The sequence below is a fragment of the Rhipicephalus sanguineus genome, chromosome 1 (assembly GCF_013339695.2).
Source record: "Rhipicephalus sanguineus isolate Rsan-2018 chromosome 1, BIME_Rsan_1.4, whole genome shotgun sequence".
NCBI classification, from domain to species: domain Eukaryota; kingdom Metazoa; phylum Arthropoda; class Arachnida; order Ixodida; family Ixodidae; genus Rhipicephalus; species Rhipicephalus sanguineus.
Window position 1 is genome coordinate 152,787,922 of NC_051176.1, and position 26,983 is coordinate 152,814,904.

At 45.8% G+C, this 26,983-nt stretch overlaps 1 protein-coding gene across 1 annotated transcript in view; it reads left to right on the forward strand.

The window, feature by feature from the left end:
• Positions 1–26,983, forward strand: part of LOC119379733 (neuromedin-K receptor) — a 193,538-nt gene that overhangs the window by 17,279 nt on the left and 149,276 nt on the right. The window lies entirely within an intron of this gene.

Below are 26,983 nucleotides of genomic sequence, written 5' to 3' on the forward strand. Positions count from 1 at the left end.
TGGAATTTACACGATCATTAACAATTGTATTCTCGGTTTGGAAGCAGCAAATAAAAGTATATTTCTGTTGCGAGATGTCCTTTTTTTGGTCACTGGCCTCAACTACGCCCTACTATCTGTTCCCCCAAAACATCCCCCTAGAGTCCCAATGTACAATATATTGGACAACGTGCTGCGGCCAAGTAACGTAATATATTGAAAAACTACGTGACACTTTTCACCTTTGCACTCAGAAAAAGCAGTTCTGAAAGTTTAACAAAAATCCATGACCCTAAATTCACTGTCGGTCTCAGGAGGATATAGCTGCTGCCGGGGGGGGGGGCAGATGTTTATGCAGCGTAGCAGCGCGTCCATCACGGGCCGCTTTTCTTGCTATCGCATTCATTGCTTCGCCCTTGCGGCGAAACTGTGACTTTTTCTATTCGCCCAGAGATATTTGAGTGGCGCCCTCTCGTGTGTGACGTCAGAGGGAGGACTGGGGTAGAGTGTACTGGAAGGATCTTCTAGTGCACTCTAACTGGGGTGCCGCTCTTCGCGCGCGCTCGCTACGTGAAGACTGCGTGAAGCTGCCGGCAAGTCTGTCCTGCTTCAGTTATTGAAAAATTAGTCGGCAAGTTCATAAAACAGTTTGTACTTAATGTTCAAGCAAAATTCCCCACGAAATCGAGCGGAGTTGCCGTCAGGAGCACGTTCAGTGTCGACTGCTGTTGTCGTCTGCTGGCCATCAGTGTGTACATCTGCATGTATGGCGAGGATTTCTTTTCTTGACTGTTCTATGGCGGCGGCGCACTCAAAATGACTTTCCGGCCCGCTTTCAATCACTGATTTCAGCGTTCGGGATTCGGCTTCCGTGTCTGCGTTGTAGCGCAATGTATGTATACCGCGTACTGCGCGTTTTCGGTTGCCAAGCCTGCTCATTGGGTTGAATTTCCTTGTTCGGAGTTTTAAGCGCATGACAAATGACATGTGATGTCATTCAAATAAATTAAGTGGTCGTTACAGGCAACAACCTTTGATTAGATCCAAATTTTCAGCAGCTGCTTTGTAAGCGTGTCGAACTTAAAATGTAAAAAAGAAATAAAAACGTTGAGAGCACGAGGAAAAAGGGGATGCACGACGATGATATGAAATATTGGGAGGTTGTGCGGATTTTTTTTTTTTTTTGCAACATATTTCAATCTCTACGTTAATAAATCAACGCTTGCTGACTCGTTCACGGTCGTCTGAAAGTACGCTGAACAAAATTAGTGTAATCATATTAACGTAGATAAATACAAAGCTTTCGCATCGGAAAGTCGTAATAAGATGTATTTGCAATAGCATAGTGTAAATCACTCGGAACGGTCGACTCCTGAAAGTGCGTGGTGTGATCATTCTACTAAAAAGACTCACAAGGTCCTTTATGCATTTGCCTAAGACGACTCGAACGCGAAAGCCAACTTCTTTTTCTTCAGTCGATGTATTGTTCCTCCCTCGCCCCCATCAGAATGCTTTCTAGACCTAACGTGGTATTGCACTGCTTCCAGGATCGGAGGCATATCAAGCTTCCTACACATCACCTGGTTTTGCATTGCCTCCGTGATCGGCCCACCGATCACGAAGGCAATGCAAAGCGACGATTTCATGTGATGACGTCATCATGATGCGTCACGTTATGTGAAGTCATGATGACGTCATAAATTTTGGTGGTACATGGTGGTACATGGAGGTGGTACATGGAGAGCAGGCTGACAGCTGCCACCTTGCGGGGCACAATGCCTGCCTACTCTTTCGGGAGGAGGGAATAGATAAAGGAAATTAGGATGGGAAGAAAGGAAGAAGGAAGAGAATAGGAAAGAAAAAAAAAACAATATGGCGGAGGCTCGGACAGAAATAAGTAAAAACACGGAAAAAATGTCTATAAACGAGCCGCCCGGGCCGTTTGGTTCATAAAAGTCAGCCGTGCTCGATAGGCATGGTCACGTTTGTCCAGCAGCACACCCTCTCGGAAAGGAGTAAGTGTCAAGGGTCACACACTTGAATACAATTAGTCTATATTCCTTAATTGGCAATGCCCGTTGCCTAAGAAACGCGGGACACTGTAATAAAAGGTGTTCAAGTGTCTCGCAGGAGCCACAAGATGTACAGTCGCGCTCAATATGATTTGCAACACGGGAGCGCGTGGCCTCACTACTTCAAAGACTTCGCATATCTTCCACTGACCCTTATTTCCATAAGTAAACGCCGTTCTCTCACTTGTCGATGATCCCAAGTAAGAAAGTAACGTTTAGTTGTGAAAGTTAGAACAAGTTGAAGGAATGCACAACATTTGTATTCACCAGGCCACGCGCTCCCGTGTTGCAAGTCATATTGAGCGCGAATGTACACGGCGGACTGTCCACACGTCCTCGACGGTATAAGCGTTCGCGCACCAACACAGAGCCAAACCATTAGCTCTATGTTGATGCGCATGCGTGATAGTGTATACCTGCATGCGCGATAGTGTGTAACTGCAACAGCCACAGGTGCCTGGCTAATATGTGCAGCAACCAGAGTAATATACAAAACGCAGGGAGCACGGATTCACGTGTCTTTAGCCGGACAGCGAGAAAAAAAGAAAAGAGATGCGCTCCACGTTCCTTTGGAACGTTGCCCAATAAACAGGAACGTCTCAGTATCGCTCGAATTGAGACACGAATGTTGTGGGCAGGATAGAGAAAAAAAAAAGGCGGGAGGGGGGCGGGGGTTGCACGCTGAGCCAGCCGGAGAGGAGGCGGTGAAGAGGCTCTATTTTCGGCTCTACGCAATATTATTCTGCAACTGAAGGCTAAATAATATACGAAAGCGCCTGAACGGACACTCCGCTCGACGCAGTCTTCTGCACACGCTGAGGGTGTATTTTTCCGGCGGAAATATAGCTATATAAAAAGGGCACCAGCAAAAAAGTAGTAGCTACGGCAGCTGCTACGTTCTTGCCACATTCAGAATGCGTCTAGGTTGCGTACGTAATCTGTAAATGATATCAAGTGAACAAATCTCGTGAAAATGGCGGCAAGTGGCGCAACGACAAAACACCTTCCAGTATGGTCGATATGCAAATCGGTGCCTTCGAAAGGCACTTCCGGGAAGTTTTCACTTAGTTTGGCCACATGTACGCCGCATCGCGCGAAGCCACTCAGTCAGGACACCGGTTTTCTTCGTGCTGTTAGCTGCTCTAAGGATGTCTTTTTTATTGTTGTTAAACGAGTGCAGTTACTGTATAGGGAGCTCTCTCCCCCCTCCTCCCCCCCCTCGCCCCCCTTCGCCCTTAAATATATGATCTGCAGCTCTACCAGCCTCCTCCACTTGGAATAGCAGAATGCATTTCGCAAATAAATGAGTGCTCTGCTAGAGATGGATCAGCACCGTCCACGTGGAGCGGACTAATACGCAGTCGAGGAAGATAAAGGTGTTTGTGCTGATGTAATGTTAGTGTTGTCATAACACACTATGTAAGCGAATTGAGTAATCCAATTCGTCGCAAGTGAAACTGCGACAAGAAGCGTCAGCAGAATCGTGCGCTCCTTACGTATGTTGTGGTGCTGAAATATACTAGGAATTACCATGATGCCCGTTTCTTTCCTAGTTTAGACTTATAGGAATGCGTGACAAAAAAAAAAAAAATCCAGCACATCCCACGCGCTGTGGGAATCGATGCCATGCGAATAATGAACAGGGAGCTGCGTACGTCGTATAGTTTGGCTTTGAGATAAGTCAAGGCACCTAAGTCAAGACATGTCCTTCACTATCGCATGCTTGTCGTCCATGCATCCGTGTGCATTCTGGTATATACCATGCATGACCTGTCATCTATGTTTGTCATACTCATGACATGTTAATTTTTTATTGTATATCAAGTTAATGAAACGACAGCGGCAGCACCAAGTCCGTGTCATGTAAATCGTGACGTGCATGACATACGTGCCATTATTTTCGTGTCAGGACTTGTCACTCATGTTCGTCATATGCTCACGCCATACCATACCAATTTTGGTATAGATCGAATTAACGAAACGGCCATGAGAGCACAATGCTGTAGGCGGCTAGATAGATAGATAGATAGATAGATAGATAGATAGCTAGCTAGCTAGCTAGCTAGCTAGATAGATAGATAGATAGATAGATAGATAGATAGATAGATAGATAGATAGATAGATAGATAGATAGATAGATAGATAGATAGATAGATAGATAGATAGATAGAAACGATCAAAGTGCCTTTAGTTCGCTAAGGAATGATTCGATTTAATAATAGCTAAGGCCAAAATAAAGATGCAAGTAATAGTAGATCTCGATGCTCATCGTTAGATTCATTATTTACGTTCTCTTTTGTTAGCCACACTTTGTTATGGGCCGCTTGATGCTGAATGTCCTGCTTCTCAGGTCACCGAAGCTGAGGCAGATTGGAGTTTGCTTTGCACAAGGGAAAGAGAGTATGGGAAGAAGTCGGACAATGTGAAAATGTCGATTGCTGGCGGGTTTACTTTTGCCGCATGACAGCTTTGCAAGCGTTTATCTTTAAAGAGGCATTTGTGGTAACCACAGGCAAGAAATACGCCTCTTTATGCATACTTCGTTTTTCATTATGGTGATCATTACTGCTCTTACAGTACCGCTACTAAGTAATTTTCCTCCTCATTAAGGTATATTGCTCACAGATAATGGCCGAAACTACAGTCACTGTATATACAGAAAAAGAAAACACATATTTGGTTAATCACTTGCCCAACTTAGTGCCTTTTATTGGATGCGTATAGCACCGGAGGAGCGCACCTTGCGTCACAGCAGCCATTTCATTGCACTTGCAGCCCTTGCTCTGCCTTTTCTATTGCAAGCACGTCGGATCGTACACCGGCGGGTCCCGTGCAGGCAATGCACGCAACCGCCAAAGCGGCACATCTAGTCACGCGGAGAAAGCCCGGTGCCGCGAACCAGTGGTTGTCGCATTATGGTATTCAGGAAGGAGCTCGCAGCCATGGTTCTCAGCTGCTGAAGGCCCTTCGCAATCTCACGGAAGGAAGAAAACGCGCGTGTACAGAGGTTTTGAGGCGCATCGAAGAATACTAAGCGTTCAAAATTAAGCAGAAGCCACGTTGCGCTTTTTCTGTCGGCCAGGGAGCAGTGTTTTGGGTACGCGAAGCGTACCCAAAACACTGCTCCGAAGCGTGCCCTTCACGAGCCACACCTACCCACTTTGTCAAAGCTTTTGGATCGACCTTTGAGGATGCTCTGTTCTGGCGGAGGAATAAACCAGCCGATGGCTGCACTTCACGCGCAGCGCGCAATAGGGCGCGACGCACGCGCCGAATCGAATGCCGACAGTGGCGAATAAGGCTCTTTTCTGCGCGTTCTTCGAGCTGCTACCGTACGCATATGCACGATGAAGCTGATTAATGAGAAGGCTTATCGTTTATTTAATGTTTCCTTTCCCGACATATCGCTGACTTATTCATGACTCTCTTCTTTAACAGCTATTTGCAGAATAATATTGAGATAGCGTGCACTCAGATAGAAAAAGCGCCCCTGCCAGCCCTCTCGTCTCACAGTCTCTCTCTACAGTGTAAAAATAAATGGATGAACAAAACAGTCGTGTTTTAGTGATTCACTTGGTATTTGATGTTTCTTATAGCCAAGAGTCGCGAGTAAGACGGTGATAAGCAAGAACAATGCAGGAGTCGTTCGTGCGCACAAGAGATGCGCAAATAAAGCGATCATATACAGAAGACGTTTGACCACGGGAGGCTGCTGGCCAATCGAAATGCATCCATAGCGCGACCGCGTTCCCGGAAGTCTTGGCGCCTGCGCGCGTATACCTCCGTTTTTTCTTTACGACCGGTTCCACATGCGGTTAACCCGCCACTCTGCTGCCGCGAACACCGAGGGGAAACGATGTACAATAACATTGCGAAGATCACCTCCGGCAATAACCTAGAGATAACAAGGCCCCGGTCAGGATCGGCGTTCCTGTCCCGTTAACGCCAAACCACTTTCTAAGCTTATGGCGAAGACCATCTAGGAACAGAAATGTTGCACCTGTGAAATAAAAATAAATGAATGAATGAATGAATGAATGAATGAATGAATGAATGAATGAATAAATAAATAAATAAATAAATAAATAAAGTAAAAAAAGGCCCGCGCATGCTCTATCTCCATGTTTTTATTGAGGATGCCGTAGTGATGCACCGCGTGCAGCGCCCCGAACGCGTATCGTCTTTGGTGTCTTTCATGAAACGATGAAGCGTGAGAAATAGAAAACTTGATTCAGTGCACGCTATCCAGATATCATCGACGAGCAACCCATGCGGTGAGCAAGACGAAGAAAGCAGATAAATAAAAATGAGTGCGGAAAGGATGAAACTTCACATACCGAGTAGAATGATAGATTGCTTATTAGTTTTTTTTTGTACTTATTTCCTAATGTGCTAAAGAGAGGACAGGGATAGTCACGGATAAAACACCTGAAAACACCCGAGAATACACGGGTATAGGCGATAAAAAACATTTTGTAAAGCTGAAGCGCCTGTCCTGTCGTCTTGTGTTTCTTCTTTTTTTGTGATTGTGCTTCAGCGCTACAAAATATCTGTTAGCAAACACCAACTCGTCCAGCAATAAGGGGTAGGCGAAACGAGTCACACACACACACGCACACACACACACACACACACACACACACACACACACACACACACACACACACACACACACACACACACACACACACACACACACACACACACACACACACACGCGCGCGCGCGCGCGCACACGCACGCACACGCACACACGCACGCACACACACACTCTCTCTCTCTGGTTTAGATGGGGTGTGTAAAATCTGGCGTGTCCGGTTACTTATACGCGACGCACTGAGCACATTACAGTTCGACCGCAAGCTATGCGCACGATGCGTGCAAGCTCGAACGCTTGTACAGGACGTACTAATAAACTGACTAATATTAACAAGGGTAGAAATTCGGCCTTGTTGGTAACGCGTGGTAAGACTTTCGAGCGCATAAGCAACACAAGGATGAAGGAGGAGGGACACAACGTCTGCGCTAAAGAGCGCACGTGTTGTGTTCCCGACGATGTCGAGTATGACGCGAGGGTAGCGATGCCGGCTTGTTTGTACGTCATTTTCACTTTATAATAGCGCAGCAAAGAACGAGGACACACACGCAAGGAGACATCGTACGACACGCAGCGACAGTTTCACGCGCTTGTTATGCTTTGCGGCCTTTCCCTGGAACGTCTTTGTCGGGTGGCATCGGCGCGGCGTCTTTCCTCTTCTTTCTTGCGTTCGTCAGCGTCTTGCTGTATAATTCCACCGGGACAACACATTCATGTGGTTCAGATCTCGTAGACGGGCTAGAGAGGAGACGCGACGCGGGCGCGCGCGGGGAGAGAGCCCATTTGTGTGTTCACCTTCTGCAAGGGTGGGTTTTTTGTACAGTGGGCAAGACACGTGGCTTCTAAGCGTGGAGCTGTAGGTTCGAACCCAACCACTGCCAACGTTTCTCCTTTCGAATTTATTTCGTTTTATACACTTTCTTCACAGCGATTCGTTGTTTCGGTATCATCTCGAGGTTTCCCTGTAGTCAAAAGGCTGTCAAAATGATAAGGAAAGTTTTGCCAGGCTTCTCAAAATAATTGATCACGTGATCCGAAGGTCGCAGGTTCGGTCCCTGCCAGCGGCCAGTTGTATTTTCGCCCTCTTTATTTTCTATCGCAATTATTACAATACACTTAAAACAGTACAATTAACGTCCCCTATACCTTCGTTGGCTTCGTTATTTGCTGGTTTTCATTAAGGTTGTGTCAAACAAAGAAACGAGCCCTCGAAAATTCCCTTCCTTCATTCGTGCAGCGTAGGACAAATTACAGGACGCGGGATGCATCGAATGTATTTTTCATATTATTCCTACGTACTCAAAGTTTACCATATGGTGTCAACTCTTCGATGGATTGAGGCAAAATGGGAGTAGTAGATGTCATCGAGTGGTAGGTGTCATCGAGCTGCTGCACCAATAATATAATGAATACATTCCTGTCGTTTTCGCGCTTCGTCAGTGATCTGAGGGGCGCCCCGCCCGCGTTATCACTGGGATCGTCACGTCATGTACGGCGGGTCATAACGAAGGAATCGTGTCGAACAATAGGAGCCCTTATAAAACACCGACTGTGACCTTGGATAACAGAAGCGTCCTTGTTTACTTTCGCAAAATCCGAAAATAAATTACCAATGAGGAACTCGGTCAGTTAAGGCAGTTCTGCGGGAAACTCTTCTTTCTCGCCTCTGCAGTTTTGAGGGCACAAGCAGCCTGGACGGTTGTTTGTTCGCTCAACGGCGAGATTCAGGGTCTTAACGATGCAGACGCCATTTTCACCGTTCGCGATTCCAACCAGCTCAATTTTCACTGAGCTGTCGTTGGCTCGACACAGGCTTGTGGTGAATGATCCTTTGACCAGCTTAAAGGCTCATAGGTCGTTTATCTTTGCCATGCAAAACAATGCATTGTGCGGATCGTCGAGTGCCTATTATGGTCGAAGAGCCATGAAAATCAATTCAGGTTCTTAAATGAAATCAAATTGATTTTAGCATATATACGAGACATAAGTGGCGGGCTTAAAAAGCTTAGACTGTTATATTCAAAGTGAATATACTTGTACGAATGCGAAGTGCATTCGTTGCGCTCGATGCTGCTTCTGCACATGAAACCAGCAGTCGATGAAGAATATTCGCTAAGTGTGCAGCACTGCTGCTTGGTACAAGCAGTACCGCTATTTAATCGAAACCCTTGTCACGGTTTATCGATGATGTCACAAAGTTTAAGGGAGCGCCAAATTACTCGCACAGAGTTCTAACAGCAGGCTGCCAGCTGACGTGTATTTAAATATAACGCCAAAGTATCAACTTCGATTGACTCATGGCGAAGAAGAATCGTTTTATTATAGATAAACAACATATACTTTATATTATGCGTTCTCTGATAATAAAGCAGTTGCAAGTCAGCGCCTCTTCTCATTCTCTTCTGTGCTTTCCTAACTCGATCCTGCGCTGTCCACACCGCCATCATGTAGGTTGTAGTAGATTTTTTTTTGTGTTCTCTCCCATAAAGGCTACATGAAGCTATGTATGGAAGTGCCGTAACTGTAGGTGCACAGCGGTCGGTAAATTGCTCCGCCGGCACTCTTGCCGAGGGATTCAAAACAGTGCACAAAGCTGCTTTAGGATTTCGAAATGCTTCGAGCGAGGGCGTGGAAGGTATATGTTCAGCGAGCCTTTATGAACGTCTAACAAGCTCAAGAACATTGCCCAAGAGCTTTCCCGGAGCTGCTTCGGCTGTCTTCGAAGGGCTGCGTCTCGCGGGTTATAAACAGTTCATTAAGACGGTCGCGGCAAAACGGTTGCGCTGTCTGCCGCCTTACTGATAGAAGTTTTACAGGGATCGTCAACCATGTCCAACTTGATGCAGCTGCTTGAGCGGTGTTGTAAATGGTCCCCTTCACTGAATTCAATATGTAGTCACTGACATTTATCCCTCGTATTAATGGAATATCTCCTGAGTGAACAAAGGAGTCTGTATAATTCATGGAATCAAGGAGGGAGGTGATCAAAACCCCAAGCATCTGGTTCCTATGTCCGCACCAGCTGTACGCATCGTGTCGCCAAAGCAATCGTGAAGGGCTCGCCCCCCAGCCAACAAAAGTCGGTGAGCCGCTGTGAGCCGTTGTACACGACCCATTTTAGGACAAAAAGATAACTCGGATTCTCTATGACGGAAAGTGTTCAGCAAGAATATTTATGCTGAAAGTACTTTTTATAAGTAAGATTAGCATGCACGCAGTGGCTTAACTTGATAATGGACAAGCATTCCTGAAAAAATCGCTTATTTTGTTCACTACTCTCGAAACAGTTTTTATGCATTATAGAAACTTGAAACGGCGTCGTCAACTGAAATGCCATTTCACGCATTTATAATGCTGATAAAAATTAATAGAACCCTCCCAAAAGTCGTCCTACATATAACTTCTTAAATGAATTAAAGGCACCTTGCCGCAAGCGTTATGATATGTGGCACTTTTATGCACAGAATACATAAATTTTTGCCATAAATTAATTTCATGCTGTAAATATCGAGAAAACAGGCGATATTTGGTGTCAAAGTTGAAAAGGAGTGCGTTATATTCCGTACTGACTCTGAGACATTATAAGGGAGGTCAAGTAAAAACGAGAAGAATTTTCTAAATTACATTATTGATAACACAATTCGCCAAGCTATAGCGCAGTATTTTTATTTTACCACGTGAAAGATGGCATGATTTACACGGCATTGTTTTGGTGCGCTCGCAGCCGTTTCATTAACTGGGTGTACTGGATGTATACCAAAATTGGCATGGCATGACATGAGTGTATGACGAACGTAAATGACAGGTCGTAACATGAATATCATGCCATGCATGTCCTGTACGGCATGACTTACATGCCACGGTCTTGGTGCGCTCACGGCTGCTTCATTAATTTGATATAATATATGAAAATTGGTATGACATCACATGAGTGTATGACGAACATAAATGACAGATCATGCATTGTATATACCAGAATACACGTTTCGTTAGCACTGTGTATACCAGATTTACATGTGTACGTGCATGCATGCATGGCAGAAATGCGATATTGAGCAACATGTCAGGGCATGAATGCCTTGATTAGTCTCAAAGCCAAAAAACGCGGTGTATGCAGCTCCTCGCTGACTGCTTCGCACTGCATCGATTCCCACAATGCGTGGGATCTGCCGGATTTTTTTTCCCAGTCTCACAATGTCGACTCTACGTGTGGTGTTACTTAGGCTTGTGCGAACATTCGAGCGCTTCGAATTCGTTTCCACACGAATTTAAAATTTAGAAATTTCGAAGTATGCGAGACAAAGGAACAACCGCGTGTATGTACTACATGCACGAAAAGGTAATTTCACTGCAGCGCAAGATCGCTATGCCGTGAAGTAACCTTTCGAGAACATTCGCGCTGCCGTGACTCAAGCTGCACCTCAAGGAGTTGTGGGCATATTAAAGGAGTACTGACACAAAAATTTTGCATCTTGTATTTTCACTTGAAATAAGTAGCTAACGACCCACTTATCACAGTTGAAAACCTCGGCTACTCGAGGCCACGACGGCTAATTATTTGGAGACGTTTTTAAAGGGCCCAGTCGCAGTCTCGGTTTCAGAGAGAACCGAGGGAGGCGGGACGCAGTGTGTTCCCCCCTCCCGCCCCCTTTTTTTTTGCTATCACAGGTCTGGTCGTGTGAGCACACAGAACAGTGACGCGCTCGCCGCGCGCGGCATCGCGTGCTCGTGAGCACCGCGTTGACAACTGCGGGAGAGAGTGCCCCCAACGAGCATGGCTGTCAACACAATCTCGGGACGTAGATGGTTGTTACTTCTTTACATTAAAGCCAAGTTAATGTCGATGTTACGAAGTGCTTGGTTTCGCGCGCAGTTGTGTGGCACGCACTTTAAAACTGATTTTAAATGTGTTCTAGGCTATATAAGTTGTTGGCATTTTGTAGCTAATGTGTGTGTCCACACAAACCTCTCACACAAGTTATGCCGCCTTCAAAACTTTGTGTCCCGAGATTGTGTGATCCCCCACAATTAAACTATTTTGAAAGAGTTAAATTCGGTCATGCGGGTTAATTAAGCACGTTAAACTTCAAGGTGTAACATGTTTTGCCAGATTTATATTTACAAGAGACCGGGAGAAAACGCGTGAGTACAAGTGGGAAATAAGTGCTTCCTAAGTATGTTTCGGAGGCTGTACCTAGATCGATTTTTCTGACGTATCTGCGTACGATATAGTTAGGAATGGCGGTCGTAAGGATAGCGCCATTATGCTAGGTTGTACTTCATACCCCCGCTTCCGTTTTTTGACAGTTTGGGCGAATTGGTGTTGCATAACTGATGTTGCATAACGCAACCAATTCAGAGAACGAACCAAGAAGGTAACGGAGAGAGGAGATGGGGATAGTGGAACGATTCTAGCTAGCTCTCGCGCAGACGGAAAGGATAGCGTAAAGCAGCATAAACTAGTTACAAAGTGCTGGGTTTTACTTCCCAGCAGCGGGACAACACACCATAGCTGAACGGAAAACGCTCTCGCTACCTTGAAGCGCCAGGATAGTTTAAGTGTGACTGAATCACAACATTGAGCGAAGAGCCCGTAAATGAACTTTGTGTGCTGCTTTAGTTGCAAGAAATGTCGAGCTTTTGTTTCTGCGTCAGAATATCTCAACGATAGCACTTTGAAAAACAAGCTGACCCCAGATATGAACCTGACATCTTTTTGGAAGTAATGAACAAACCTTTTTTTTTTCTAGATTTGTTAAAATCTGGCCACCGTATGGAACTCCTACTAGTGTTCGAATACGCGTTGAAATTATTCGATATCAACTACCATTTACTCGAACTTCGCTTCGAACCAGAACAGTGGTATTCGCGCGAGGTTAGTGTTGCCAAAAAGTATACGCTGCATTCATGTGTACCGAGTGCAATAGCAGCACGCGCTTAATTAAGAAGTTACGAGGACCAACTAACAGCGAGTCAGGGCGCCGTTAATGCAGCTACGATTTTCCGCGCTTCTTTCAAGATAACTCGTTTGTGTTCGAAGGGAAGCTGGTGAGGAGAAGTGCCATAGTCCACTGTTTTAGGCAGGATATTCAAGAAAGATGCATGGAGAGCACGAAACCCTCACCAACAACGCACTATATATGGAACCGCGTGCAGGTTTCATGTATATATCTGCTAGTCGTAATGTAGTAATCGCATTGTTTGTCGCAGCGTAGTTACCAAACAAGACGGCTATGGTTGTTTATGCTGCGCTGAGTCTGCGGCATCCACAGGATGAGATCTGTAATTAGGCGAAAAGCCAGGTCGGCATTTAGCGACAAGGCGCAAGACAACGGACGCCCCCTCATTATTGCGCTTAATGTCGGCCAGATCGAGTGGCCGGAGGGAGGTGCGCGTTCCATGACATGTTCACAAGCTATAGCGGCTCGCATCGTCGTCCATGGCCAGCATCTCCAGGATTAACATTGCGGATGTTCGGCAGGGTACTTCTGACGAGCTCACGGGCGCGCCGCCCAGCAGCGTTCCGTGTTCTCGCAAAAATGCGGTAATATCGCGTAACTGCACGCGCCTGCCTAGGAACAGGGGAAATGACGTTTCAGCTGCGCGGCAGCGACAGTGTCCGCCAGTATACGAACCACCGCAGTCTTCATGCGAGGCCATGCGGGACGCGGACGTTGTTTTCGCCGAAAGAAGGACGTAATGGGATGCGTTCCTATCTGCGCTGACGGCGGGTGCTCGATGGCTCGGGGCAACGTAAATGGAGATTATTTCGTGGCCTGTTGCCTCTGGGCTTTTGCGCGAGAAGGCGCTCTTCTCCGCTAGGCCCTCGCTTTGTCCGAAATAAGTGCAGCGCGTGGTCGAGCAGCTGGGGCTTCCGCCCCAGCGAGGGTGGCCGCAAAGGACGTTTTCGTGTGTCCCAATGCTGGTAGTCTTCTCCGCAAACAAAATAGGAGCAATGGCGCGAAGGGGATCGCTTCTGATTGCTTGTTACAGGGTCTCTTGCTGAATGCTGTAAATTAGTGCGAGCCTCACAGAAATTGCGTCGCGTGCACTTGCTTTTCATGTGACTGGAAGAGCTACGTTTTTGTTACGTTACACCGGGTGTTCCACCGAAGACAAAATATCCTAAATATACAGCACTTAAGATAACATTGCCATATTGAAAAAAGCACACACACACACACACACACACACACACACACACACACACACACACACACACACACACACACACACACACACACACACACACACACACACACACACACACACACACACACACACGCGCGCGCGCACGCACGCACACACACACACACACACACACACACACACACACACACACACACACACACACACACACACACACACACACACACACACACACACACACACACACATATATATATATATATATATATAAAGAAACGGCGCACACCAGAACACCAGAAGAGAACTTAAGTCCGTATATTTTCTAGGTAATTAGCTAAATGAGAAAAGACTTTAGGTTCACTTCAAATATTCCTGTCATGATTCCCTACATATCGCGCCACTCCACTTGCAGAGAGAAATCTCAGGTGATTCAATCCCTATCCTTGCTTCTGTCTGACAAACTCGCTATCGACCCCATTGAGTACCTGTCACCACTACGGCATGCCAAACCACATTCCTTAGCGCCGCACTACGCCAGAAACGATGTGTGCAAAAACTTTTTTGTACAATAACAAAATGGTATAGACTAAAACATGTACCAAACGCTAACATTGAGTAACCGGGCTAAGACATATGTGTTCCTCACTCTGCCTACCTTGCCACAATGTTCTACATTTTCTATGCTTCCTGTCTTTAATTTTTGTTTTTTTTCCTATCCTGCCCGTGCTCATAGGGCCTGTAAGTAAATAAACAAACGAATAAATAAATAAATAAATAAATAAATAAATAAATAAATAAATAAATAAATAAATAAATAAATAAATAAATAAATAAAACATGCTAATTAAGCTATCTAATTAAAGCAGTTACGCGGCTACTGACCACGGAATGTCTGCTTACGAGAGGATCTCCTATTCGTTTTCAAGTCAGGCAGAAAGGGCTTCTCCTGCAGGCCGTGTAGCACTAGAAAGTTTCTCACTCTTCCGCTGGAAAAATGAGTGTTTGAGGAGCGCAGCAAATCACATGTACAAAAAGCGTCAGCCGCTAAAGTCTTAGGGCTTTGTATGCGAAACGAACCACCTTTCTGATTTAGAGGTTCTGTTTGCATTCGTGCTCTCGGCTTCACTGCAGCGCCGCAGCTACGGAACACATGGATACCATAGCTTCGTGAATGTCGTTTCGATATCACTTTCCGAAGTGAATATCCTGTTCGTGGGCCATCTCGCAGCTCGGAGTTAACTCAGGAGTGAGCTGCTCTTTCACTCCCCCCCCCCCCTCCCCCCCCCCTTTTTTTTTTGCTGTCAACGTTACATCTCTCAGGGCGTGCTCCGCTCAGTCCAATTATCTGAACGACGCATTCCTTTTCAGTGATGGTGCAACAGTGTCATATCGTGGATTGCAAGCACTGTTACACATGTCAAACCGACCGAAGCAGAAAATAGCTCCGGATGCTACAGAAAATACGACGATTATCGTATATGTGAGCACAAATGGTCACAAACGGTGCGGTTGTCATTTATTCAATTAAAAGTGACTGGCACACGCAAAAAAAAAAACAAAAAAAAGAAAAGAGAAACGACGGAATTGATTTTTGTCATCTAAAAAAAAAAAGGATGCGCACATGCCACGTTTCACCAAGCATATCTCTAGATAAGCGTGGCCAAGCCGCTGCTTTACTGGCGCACCGACAATGAGTGCAGCTACACTACGCCGAAGTAAAGCGGGTGATCCTGTTTGCGTAATCAGACACCGGGAGACGTCAGGAGATGTCAGCAGCTGGCGTTTCTTGTACAAGTGGTTACAAGCGCTACTCAAACAGTTTCAGTTTTCCAGCGCAATAAAAAAAAAGTGAGAAACTTCCTCGTAGTAAAGGGCCTGGAGGAAACGACTCCTTGCGTGATTTGGAAACTGATATTGGATCATCTTGGCTGTGGTGACAAAACTTTCGATTATCAGTATTCGCGTAACTACGCTAAGTAAATAAGGTAATTGGCGTACCTACCTTACAAGAATGCATACCTTGCTTTTTGTCGTCCGTTGTCGTCGATGAGTTGATAAAAAAATCAGTCTCTTTATGCATTCGCTCAAGACGACTCGAAGGCGAAAGCCATCTTCTTTTTCTTCTTAGTCGATGCGTTGACATTCCCCCGCCCCCTCCGAAATCTTTCTGAACCTAACGGGGCTGTGCACTGCCTCCAGGATCGGAGGCATTGCAAGTTTTCTGCACCTCACTTGGTTTTGCACTGCCTTCGTGATCGGCCCACATTTGACCAAGCGACAACGTCATGTGACGCCAAGTTATGTGGCGTCATAATGACGTCATTGTGACATAACGAATTTTGTCGGTCTGTGACGTCATGACAACGTCATGCGGTGTCGTCATCACGTGGTGATTTTTTAACACGAAAGTGTTTTATGCCGGGGTCCACCAAGACTTTCATGGCGTATTTCCGTCACGGAAGTACGTCAGCAAAATGAATGTCGTCAGATGACAAAGAAAAAAAATCTATAAGAAAAAGTTCCGATGACGGGAATCGAACCCACGATCTCTCGGTCCGCGACGATGGCTGGCGGGCGTTTAGCCCACTAAGCTACCGCCAAACGCATTGCGGAGGTGACATGAACGCGCCTTTTATCTTTCACACTTGCGTCTGGCAGTGATCATGGATGAATGGATGCTATGAGCGTCCCCTTTATAACGGGGCGGTGACATCTGTGCCACCAGGCTCGAAAAAAAAAAAAAGACGCGCCGTTGCAACGACCGTCCCGTTCGGCGCGTTTCCAATACAGGTTTAAATTTCGTCAACGCTTTAACACACCGTGAGGTGGCGGTTTTAGCGCAAGCCTCGCTCATAGTATCCATCTATATCGACAAATAGCTCTCCGACGCTCGCCTGGCTGTCGCACCGCGTTACCTGCTCGCCCTGTGAAAAGTTACGGCCAGGGAAGACACGACGTGCGTAGCGTTTCTCTTCGCATTTCACAACCCTTTGAAGAGTGCATATCGAGCATTAGTGTTTATTATGTGCTTGTTGATGCCATCTTTGCGCGGGATTCACCATATGCGGAGTCCACGTATATGTTAAGAACTTCAGCTACTGCAAGGGTTAAATCATGATCATGGGCGTTTGTCGTCGGCACGAAGATGTGTCACTAGGCGTCAACGTGAGTGCAATGCATCAAGCGGTGCTATATCTGCCAAACAGTAGACATTGTACAAGTTCTCATATACCAATGCACTATAAACAATAAACTACTTCTATGACGACACGTTTCACTTTCGTGTTATACCGATTCCTATGACGGAGGGATCAACCAACCATTTTTTTGCACCACCCGTGTTGACGACAACGCCGCGGGACGCCGACGGTCAATTTTCGTGTTTGGTGAGGCATCTAAGGCTTTCGCCGTGAAAATTGCACTTTTATCTAGTTCTCTATATTATGGAATTTTATGCAGTCTTCGGAGAAGCACGCGTTATATGTGTAACAGTCTCGCGGGAAAGCCAGTCGAAGTTAGTGGTTCTCACGCTCTAAAATAAGTAAATAAATGCAAAAAAAGAAAGGGAGGTCACTCACACAGAAAGAAGAAAATCCCATAATGCACTATTCACTCAGAGCGTCGTCACTGTGGCGTGTTTTGGAAAAGAGAGTGGTGATGGCGGTGGCGCAGCCGTGCCACAGAGCGCTTTCCGCGCATGTGGAGATCGGCAGCGATTTTTCACAAATTGGGGGACGTGCCGAAACCAGAGATGCCAGGACATCTCTGTCCTGACAGTGCACTTTGGAAGGAAAGTTTATTTCTGTTTCGCACTCTCACGCTGCTGACACGGCGGATACCCTTTCGAGAATTGCGCGTTTTAAAATATTTTCTTGTTACAAAATTGTCTTCGCAGTTTGCAGTTACTCTTTATTTAGAGAAGTGAGATGTCAGCGTTTAATTTCGATGACGGCGCGAGTTTGAATAATGAGCACCCGCAAGAAGACCAGCTGCATGTAAATGTTGTCTTTAAAGAAAAGGAAGACGAAAGGAGCGCACTAATCCATGAGTGGAGCAGGACCGATTCGAAATAAGTTTATCGGTGTTGTAAGATGGACAGCTTAGGAAAAAAAAACGGAAAAAAAAGCAAGAGAACACTTTCGCAAGCGCCTGCGCTTCTGCTATATTTTTCGTGACACATAAATGCAGCAAGGCATATCCCAACGTTAATTCAATGCCCTTCTTTATCTAAGGATGAAAAAGTAAACTAGCAACATGTAATTTTGAGTAGCATAACCTTTATAGCGCCACGTACAACTCGGTCAAGAAAAGGACGCGATCGAATTCGTAGGTTAATGCACATTGAGAATAATGACTTGAATAATGACTTGCACTCCGTTTATTCGTTTTTTCCCCCATCCTGGATAATATTGAAATATGCGGTGCTTTATGCCAGCAATACTTTAAAGAAGCGCGCGCAATGCGATAACTTGCACAAGTGCACTTGGTATTTGAGCATGTCCACTGCAAAGCTTTTCGCTCTCTCTCTCTCTCTTTTTCATGGCACGCACCACAGAAGAAAAGCAAAAGGGTGTAACTACAGTTCGCTTAGAAAATATACTGGTCCATGGAAACTTTTGCCGCTGTATTGATGCGCGCTAGCGTGCCTTTAGCGAAAGAAAGAAAGAAGGCGACGAAAATTCATTGATCCGAAAAGATGTGGTAGGTTGAAGCGCCGTTACGTCGTATTAATGCGGCGTTCAATTTCAGAAGATCCATTTTTAGTGCGTGCTCATCGGCCTGGCCGGATTTTCGCAATATCGAATCCAAAATTGGGAACCTGCTTCGTGCGAAGAATGTTTCTTCCACCTAGGTGTTTCGAAAGCGACTGCTCCCACAGCCGTTTGATACAGGTGCGTTATATTAAGCTCTTCCCACATATTGTGTGCGCCGAAGTTCACACGCAGCCTGCGTGCGAATTTTGCGGTCGTTGTAGTTCACACTTTCCTGTCGCGTATGCATGGCGAAACCCTCTGCATTTTTCTCTCTCGGTAGCGACGCTCCGTGAATGGTTCGCTCGTCTAAGCTCAAGGCGGAGGGAGCCGATTTAGCTGATCGCTTCGTGGGCTCTGTCTCCGCGCGCCTAATGCCGCGGCTCACGTCATCTCCAAGAAGCCGGAGGCAACGAGATGCGTTTTCTCGCTTCCCTTCGCGCTATTCATCACTGCAGTGTCGTGAAAGCAAGTGTTCGAAGCCATCGAGCAAGATGCGTTTGTGTTTTCCCGTGCCCACAGGACACTATGACCGTCGGTTTAATGGGTGCGAATGTTTACCACAATACACAGGCCTCGTAAAACTACCATCCATACTTCATATAGCTGTCTGATGCATTGCAATTGTAATAAATGCTTGCTCCTTCTGGCGGAACTGGGACCTAGCTTTTCTTTTTTTTTTAAGTTCAGAAAATGTGGCATGTAGCAAGCCGCCACTAGCGTAGTGAGTGGGACTGATACCTGAGAACTACGAATAACTAATCATTTACGTTTTGCTCGGACAGTTTTTGCAGCAAAGCTGTATATGGCTAGGGTTCCGGGTATATTTCCTGTGCACCCAAAAAAAATGCTTTCAGAAATGAATGAACAAAATAAATTTTCTTTGCGAAGCTGGAATTGAACCCGGTCCACCACGCTCCGAGAGTGAGTGTCTTAGCCACTGGGCTACACACCCATTTCTTTTCTTTTTAATGCATGGAAACATTACCTGTGATTATTGCCAACAGCGCGCAACATTATTCATCACATTAGAATTACCTTAACAGCCACAACACCCACATTGTTTCAGACAGAAGGAGGCAGATTAAGAAAACGCACAACAGGAAGATTATAAAATTCACCGCCATATCCACGAAGTCAATGATGTTAGAGGAGCTTGCTCGGAGATGATCGGGTAACCCGCGAATGCTCCGTGCACATTCCTCTATCATCATATATAGACGTGACAACGTTGTTATACATACATTACATCCACAATGTTTTTTTTTTTTTGAATTTACGGTTGGATGCACTATATACATTTTGATGAAGTATATATGCATTTGGATGAACTATAAACATTATATATACACAAGAGATGTTGTTTTACCAAGTTCAAGAAGGGCGTCCCTCGATGAGTTCGGGGACTGGTTTCCCTTTAAAGATGATTGCTTTATGATGGTTGAACTATATGCATTACATATACACAAGAGATGTTCTTTTACAAAGTACAAGAAGGGCGTCCCTCGATGAGCTTGGGGACTCGGTTCCCTTTAAAGATGATTGCTTTATGATCAGTAAAGTATGTTGCCAAGGGGTCATCGATGATGGGACGCAATGGAAAGTTCGAGAAGGCAACATCGATACAAGTGCCCCTGATGGTGGTGGGACGTTTGCAGTCGTACGATACGCATCGGAGAGCGTAATGTGACATCATGTGTTGGCTGGTTATTGGCAAGGCGAGATCTTCCCGAGCTGCTGCCGTTCATGCTGCGGAGCGGCAACGAAGAGAGTTCACTTAGTGAGCTCTCGGCGAAGAGAAAGGAAGCCAGCGAAACGAGCGGTGCGGCCAGCGAGCAGTCATTTAACTAGCGCTTGCGCCGAGCGTGGTGTGTACCGCCTTGAGCGGCGGCGCCATCTAGTGAGCATTCTTGAAATCACCGGAGAGAGCGCAGCTGCGCCGAGCGTGGTGTGGGCCGCCGCGGCGACGGTCACAGAGGTGAGGACAAGGCGCGAGCATAAGAAGCTTCGCGAGCAAGCTCCTAAAAAATGAACATTAAAATGAAGACGAATGAACCTTTAATTTCTCTGCTTTAGCACAAAACTGTTTTATCCCGGGGTCCACCAAGACTTCGCTGACATCATTTCCGTCACGGAAGTGGCGTCGGTAAAATGCACACGAACAGGTGACACAGAAGAGTTTCGTCGGTTTGGGTGACCCGGGAGTCGAACCACGAACTCTCGGTCTGCTACGACTGGAACCGGGCGCTCTAACCACTGCGCTACCGACGCACATGCACAAGGCGTCACAAACGCTCCTTATACCTCTCACATTGATCGCACAGGCGGGGACGGTTACGCCGTCTGGGAGCGGTCAAGTGAACTACTGCATCATGACACTAACGAGCGCCGACAGGGAGCGCTTCGGTAGCTACAGCGCAGTGGAGGCTTTCGGTGCATTACTGCAGGAAACTAAGGTCGGTGAAATGTGCCGTACGCGGTGATTAGGTTCGGTGAAGACGCCGTAGGTGCTTTGCCCTTCGCGTAGTGTTAGCGCGTGGCGCCCCGTCGCCAGATTAGTGCAGCTTCCGCATGCGCTAACGGTGTTTCTCCGCCGCCTACTGCTTCGAGTGGGATAGCACCGACTAATAAAACTGCTGCAATAAGCGGCACAGGAAGTCGATGGCGCCGACGGGCGAACGTCACGCAGTGAGTGCTTTGGTGCAGAGACACGCCAGCTGGAAGCGGAACGCTTTTCTGCGTTCACTGCTCAAGCTACAAAATCTGTCTCTCGCGTTCCTGAAACACTGTGTGGTATATGCTTGAGCACAGGCATATAATTACCCTATTACTGGGGAGCGCACACCTTGGCGTTTCTCTCATCTAGTGACGACGCTTTGAATGAGTGCATATCAGGTGCCAGTGTTTATTATGTGCTAGTTGATGACATCTTTGCGCGGGATTCACCGTATCCAGGTCCAGGTGTATGTTAACTACTTGAACTACTACAAGGATTAAATAATGATCATGGACGTTAATTGTCGAGATTAGGGGTGTGCGAATATTCTAAAATTTCTTATAACGAATCGAGAGTGCTCTATTCGATTCGTTACTCGAGTCGAATAGTGCATATTAGAAATGCCGAATATTTTTCGAATGTTTTTGGAATAATACGCACCGATGAAAAAACCTCAAAGGAACGAAACGTTGGAACATAGAGGGGTAACGTTTCCTGTTTTAATCATCGAATAACCAATATGCATACAGCCCAAAGTTTTACGCGACTATCGACGCTGCGTTGATCAAACGATGAAGGAGTGTTCTGCTCAAAACTCATTTGTCGCCGAAGCAACAGAGTCATCAATTCACTATCTTCATCATTGCATTCATGATGATGTTAACTCATGAATATTGTTTAATATTTATATATCAGTTTTCTTTAAAAGCTGTTGACAAAGTACCCCCCTGAATACTGTAGTCGCTGCTGTATTTCAACCTGCAGCTACAAAACATTTCTAACGCTCTAGCTGCTGCTGTATACGGGCTTACACCAGTTTACATAAGTGTGGTATTTTTGTTGGTTAAAAGTAATCGTAATGTTCCTTTGTCAATCCTTCTGAATATTTGTTTCAAATAGAATGTTGTGGAACTCTTGGGCGCTTTCGAAAATGCTTACATTAGCATTTTAAGGCACCTTTGAAAATGGTTGCCTTGCTATTCGTAAACTATTCGAATAGTATTCGATTAGTATTCGTATTCGATTCGGTGTCGTCGCTATTCGATTTGTATTCGATTCGGTTCTAAAATTCACTATTCGCACACCCCTAGTCGGGATGGATATAACCCACAAGGCGTCAACGTGGGTGCATCCATGAATAACTCTTGTTTTTTAATTTCGTGTCTTTGCCTCTCCTCGTTTGTAATGAAGTTAAATCACGCATTCTTTTTCCGAAATTATTACAGACCGATTCTTCTTTAACAGTATCTTTATTTTCGTATCTTTATTTCCTTTACCTGCCTTGCAGGTGCAGAGTGCATCTTGCAGCAGGAAGTCTGGTACTGATGCCTGGCAAGTAAACAAAAAATATTAAAGGTTACTAATGCAGTTGCAGGATTTCCTTTCGCATGCAAGCCGTTTTGTACATCTACCATCACACTTATCCCAGAACATAAATCAAGCACAATTTGAAATCTCCTGCTCTCAGACTTTCAGTTTCCTGGTAGCAGCAACACATGTACTTATTCGCCTTCCCCCTCTTTTTTTTTTTGACGATTGGTGACAGTTCGCACAATTTCACACGCAACTCGACAGGCTCTCGGGTTAGTAAGATCAAGAGCGTGCATGCCCCCCAAATGAAAACGAACATTACAAACATGCAGCACAATTGTGACCCATGAAAAACTAAAAATACTTTTGGTGCATGCTGACGATAACACAATAAAATCTTTCTCACGGATGGCTGAGACAATGCTCGCCGGCAAAACACTGCTACCGTGTCCTCGATGCAAGTAGCACAATTTGAAACCTACGCAGGTCAATAGAGCTCTAAATCAATGTAAGATATTGCAGGCATACTTAACATACATCTATGACGAAATATCGTGTAAAACATGACGAATCTCTTGAGTATCTATGTAAACTACCGTAATTATTGTTACTTGCATCTCAACGACGGAACAAATTCCGGCCTTGCTGACATGCCTATCTAACGTGGTCGGCGCTTCTCCGCTTTTAAAGACATTGTGCGGATTCTTTCTGTAACACTAAAGCGCTAACGTACTCGCACTACAGCTTTGTACAGTTTGAAGCAGGTTAGCGAGAGAATTTCAAGTTGCTAAAACTGCAGCGGGTAGCGCAGATCGACGGACGTAGCGGGATGGCATAGGCGGTGCGGCGCTATCTCTCAGTTTATTCACCCGTAAGTATGGCGATTTCTACACCAGGGCATTCCATCTGCAATATTAATGCCACAACTTATTTTCTTGGTGGCACTTGTTCGGCGATGGCACGCGTAATCAGCGGTAGCACGATCGCTACATGTGCCGGCATCTCGCCATGCGAGTTCGGAACATTTAATTATCAGTCCGCCCATACGATGTGTATTTATTAATAATAGGTACAGAAACAACATTGCAGCAAAGGTTGAATTTGAAGAACAACGAGGACTGAACGAGGCGTCGTATCAGTGAACAAAACAAACCGGCTACTTACCACGAGCTCCACTTCATAGCTAGGCTTTGTCACGCTGGTCTGCGGGACGCACTTGGCACGTATACGCACTGGGTTGTCCCAAATTCCGTTGACGTCGTGCACGTGGCCACTTTTGTAGAGGGCCGCGCCTTTCCTGCAGCTGTCACCGCAGAAGTAGCTGTCAGGCACCCGAACGCAGGGAAAATCGCAGCCGCGTACTTCAGCCATCCCCTGCAGCAATGCTATGCAATGCGCCGTCGTCTGCTCGGCTCCCCGAGTGTACTGTCGCCGGCGGCCGCTAGGTGGCTTTCAGTGGCGCCTCTATAGACGGCGCACTACGCGTATAGCTGCCAGACACCAATATACATTGCGCATGCTCTCATATATCAATGTACAATATACAATCAGCTACTCCTGTGAAGACACCGGTTCACTTTCGTGCTATACCGATTCCTCTGACGGAGGAATCAACCATGTTTTTTTATGTCGCCAAACAATGTAAGTTCTTTTTTATGGATATTACGTTTAGATGTTGGCGCCTTTAAGTGCTGCCAACAATTCTTTTTCATAGAAATTAAAAAATAGGGAAGCGCACCGACATGGCAAAAAATCGCATAAAATTGCACTCCTTGTTAAAAGTATCTCGTATAGATCAAACACTCATTCTTAAGTTCAATCCATAAGAATGAAACAGAAACAGAAATACGAGGCAGGTGCGAGCGTTAAACGAAAACTTTGCTCGCCGAAGTGGAGCACGTGAGGCACGCCAAAGAGAGAGAGAGAGTGAGAGAGCATAGGAAGAGAGAAAGAGAGGGAGAAAGGAGATAGACAGAAAGAAAGAGAAAAATAGAGATAAATGAAGGGAAAAAAGACATAAAGAGATGGAAAGACAGAGAAAGACATAGACAGAGAGAGAAATAGAAAGAAAGAAACAGACAAAAAAAGAGAGATAAAAAATAGAGACAGAGCAAGACAGAAAAAGAGAGATAGAGAAAGAAGCAGAGAGAGAGAGAGAGAAATAAAGGGAAGAAAGAGAAATAAATATAGAAAGAGCGAGAAAGAAAGAAATAGAAAGCAAGTGGTACAAAAGAGACGCAAGAAACAGAGAGAAAGAGAAGAGAGAGAGGAAATAAAAGAAAAAATTGGCCGCGTGAACTGAATTAACACTAGTCATCGACAGCCAATGCTAATCGCCGGTCTTCGACACGCTAGAAATGTTAATCGGCGACACGCTAGGCATGTCGCCTGCAAAAACGGAGTGCAACTTCACCGCATAGTTGTGGTTGCTAGCCCGACCTATGCGCAACTCTGCTACCTAAAGGTAGCATATACAGTAACTCTACGCTGCGTGAGATATGGACGCCATCTGGCAATACATCGGGAAACATGAGCTTGTGCAGAGGGTTTCCTTCCTCCGTGGCAGACGGCGTTCGTCGGCGCGCATAGCCAGGGGAGGCGCTGGCATAGCATGGCATTTTCAGCGCAGCCGCAGCCGCAGCTTAAGAAACTATGGTCTTTAGAATTATGTATTTATGTATTTTCTATTAAAGGAACACACCACCTAATATTTACCTAGTGATGTTGCGCCTCAGATATGCGTAATACAGTAGAACCCCGCTGATACGTTTTTGAAGGGACCGTAGGAAATAAACGTAAGAGACGGGAAACGTAAGAGCCGAAAAACAGGAAAAACGGCAAAATATTTAGTGGTACAGAATTTTATTTCAATTCTTATGAGCAGCACGAAAATTGGCGCGCTCAGCCGCGATCTAGTCGATGAATAGAAACGCGGAGCTTAGGACGGCCTTATCCACAGAAATGTAATCAACGTATGTGATTTTTTTAACACCAACAGCTGTAGGCATGAAAGAACTAAGCACACGCAATCACGACCGGCGCGGCGAGTCCGACCGCGAACCGCACGCACGACCATGTGAGCTCCAACCAGCTCGAACTCCTCCTCTCTGACAAATAACGATGATGATGAGTCTACGCCAACGCGATGGCAGAAGTGAATGCCAATCTCGAAGGCCTTGCTTTCGCAAGCAATTACGTCATACACGCCATGTTTGTGCAATGCAAATCTCAGAGGCTATGCTTTTGTCAATAGTAAATGCCAATCTCGAAGGCCTTGCTTTCGCGAGCAGTTACGTCATAGACGCCATCTTTGCAATTTGAATCTCGAAGGCCATGCTTTTGTTTGCATCAATTGAAATATTCTGTTGCTTGCGCCTCTCATGCGGCTAATATTACGGTCAAACGAGGCCAAGCTGCGTGAAAATGCGTCATGGCCGCTCTCTTTGGTAGTCACTCGGTCGGCTCCGGGCGCACTTCGCGACGTATCATACGGGAACGGTCCGACAGTTACGACGTAACAGCGGGGTTCCCAATACATTGTATCCTATGGGAGCTATGCCGGGACCGGCGGAAAACGACGTAACAGCCGGGAAAACGCAGCAGTGAGGAACGTAACAGCGGGGTTCTACAGTATTTACTTTTTGATCGACAACGTTCACAAGTATGAACAGCCGTACCAGTTCAAGGTGGGCGGTAAGCAAGTGGTTCAACTTTGGCCGGGTGGCTGAATCGGGTGACAGACAGACAGACAGACCAAAATTTCTGCGTTTAAGTTCCCTAAGAAAGACTATCGTCTTTCATAAAGAGAAACAGGGAAGGCCACCCAGCTGCGCTCTTCCTTCAGGCTCGGCACCACCAGTGCGAAGCTGCCGTAATTTTTTTTGAAGCAATTAATAGTGGTAACACTGTAACGTAACATTATTTAAACCCCACGTATTATATGTAAACTGCGTCACAGTCAATCGACACTTTCCACATCGTACAGAAAGAAAACAAAAGGCTGTTTCGGCGAACCTTTGAAAATGCAAAAGAAGTCGCTGTCTATCCACATGCACTAACAAGACAAACATGAAACGTAATATCAGCTGCCTAATTATAGCATTGGAGTCTTCGCTCATTAATGTATCCAACGCTCATTAAGGCCTTTTTTTTTCTCGTTATGAATGCACGCGTTATATAGGTTCGTCGAAACTGCCACCAACTTGAGGCTTTCGCTAACGATATAAGACTTGAAAGAGGGGCTAGAACGTGCTTTTGGGCGAGATGTGTACAAGAAGCTCTGCAAACTGTTCTAAGATATCACGCCAACGTTTGGTTGCTGGAGCGCTCATTTCTTAAAATGTTAAGAAATGCAAGGGGCACTTCCTGCGCATTGCATAACTTGGTCCTCGGCTTCGTGAGCGCTGTA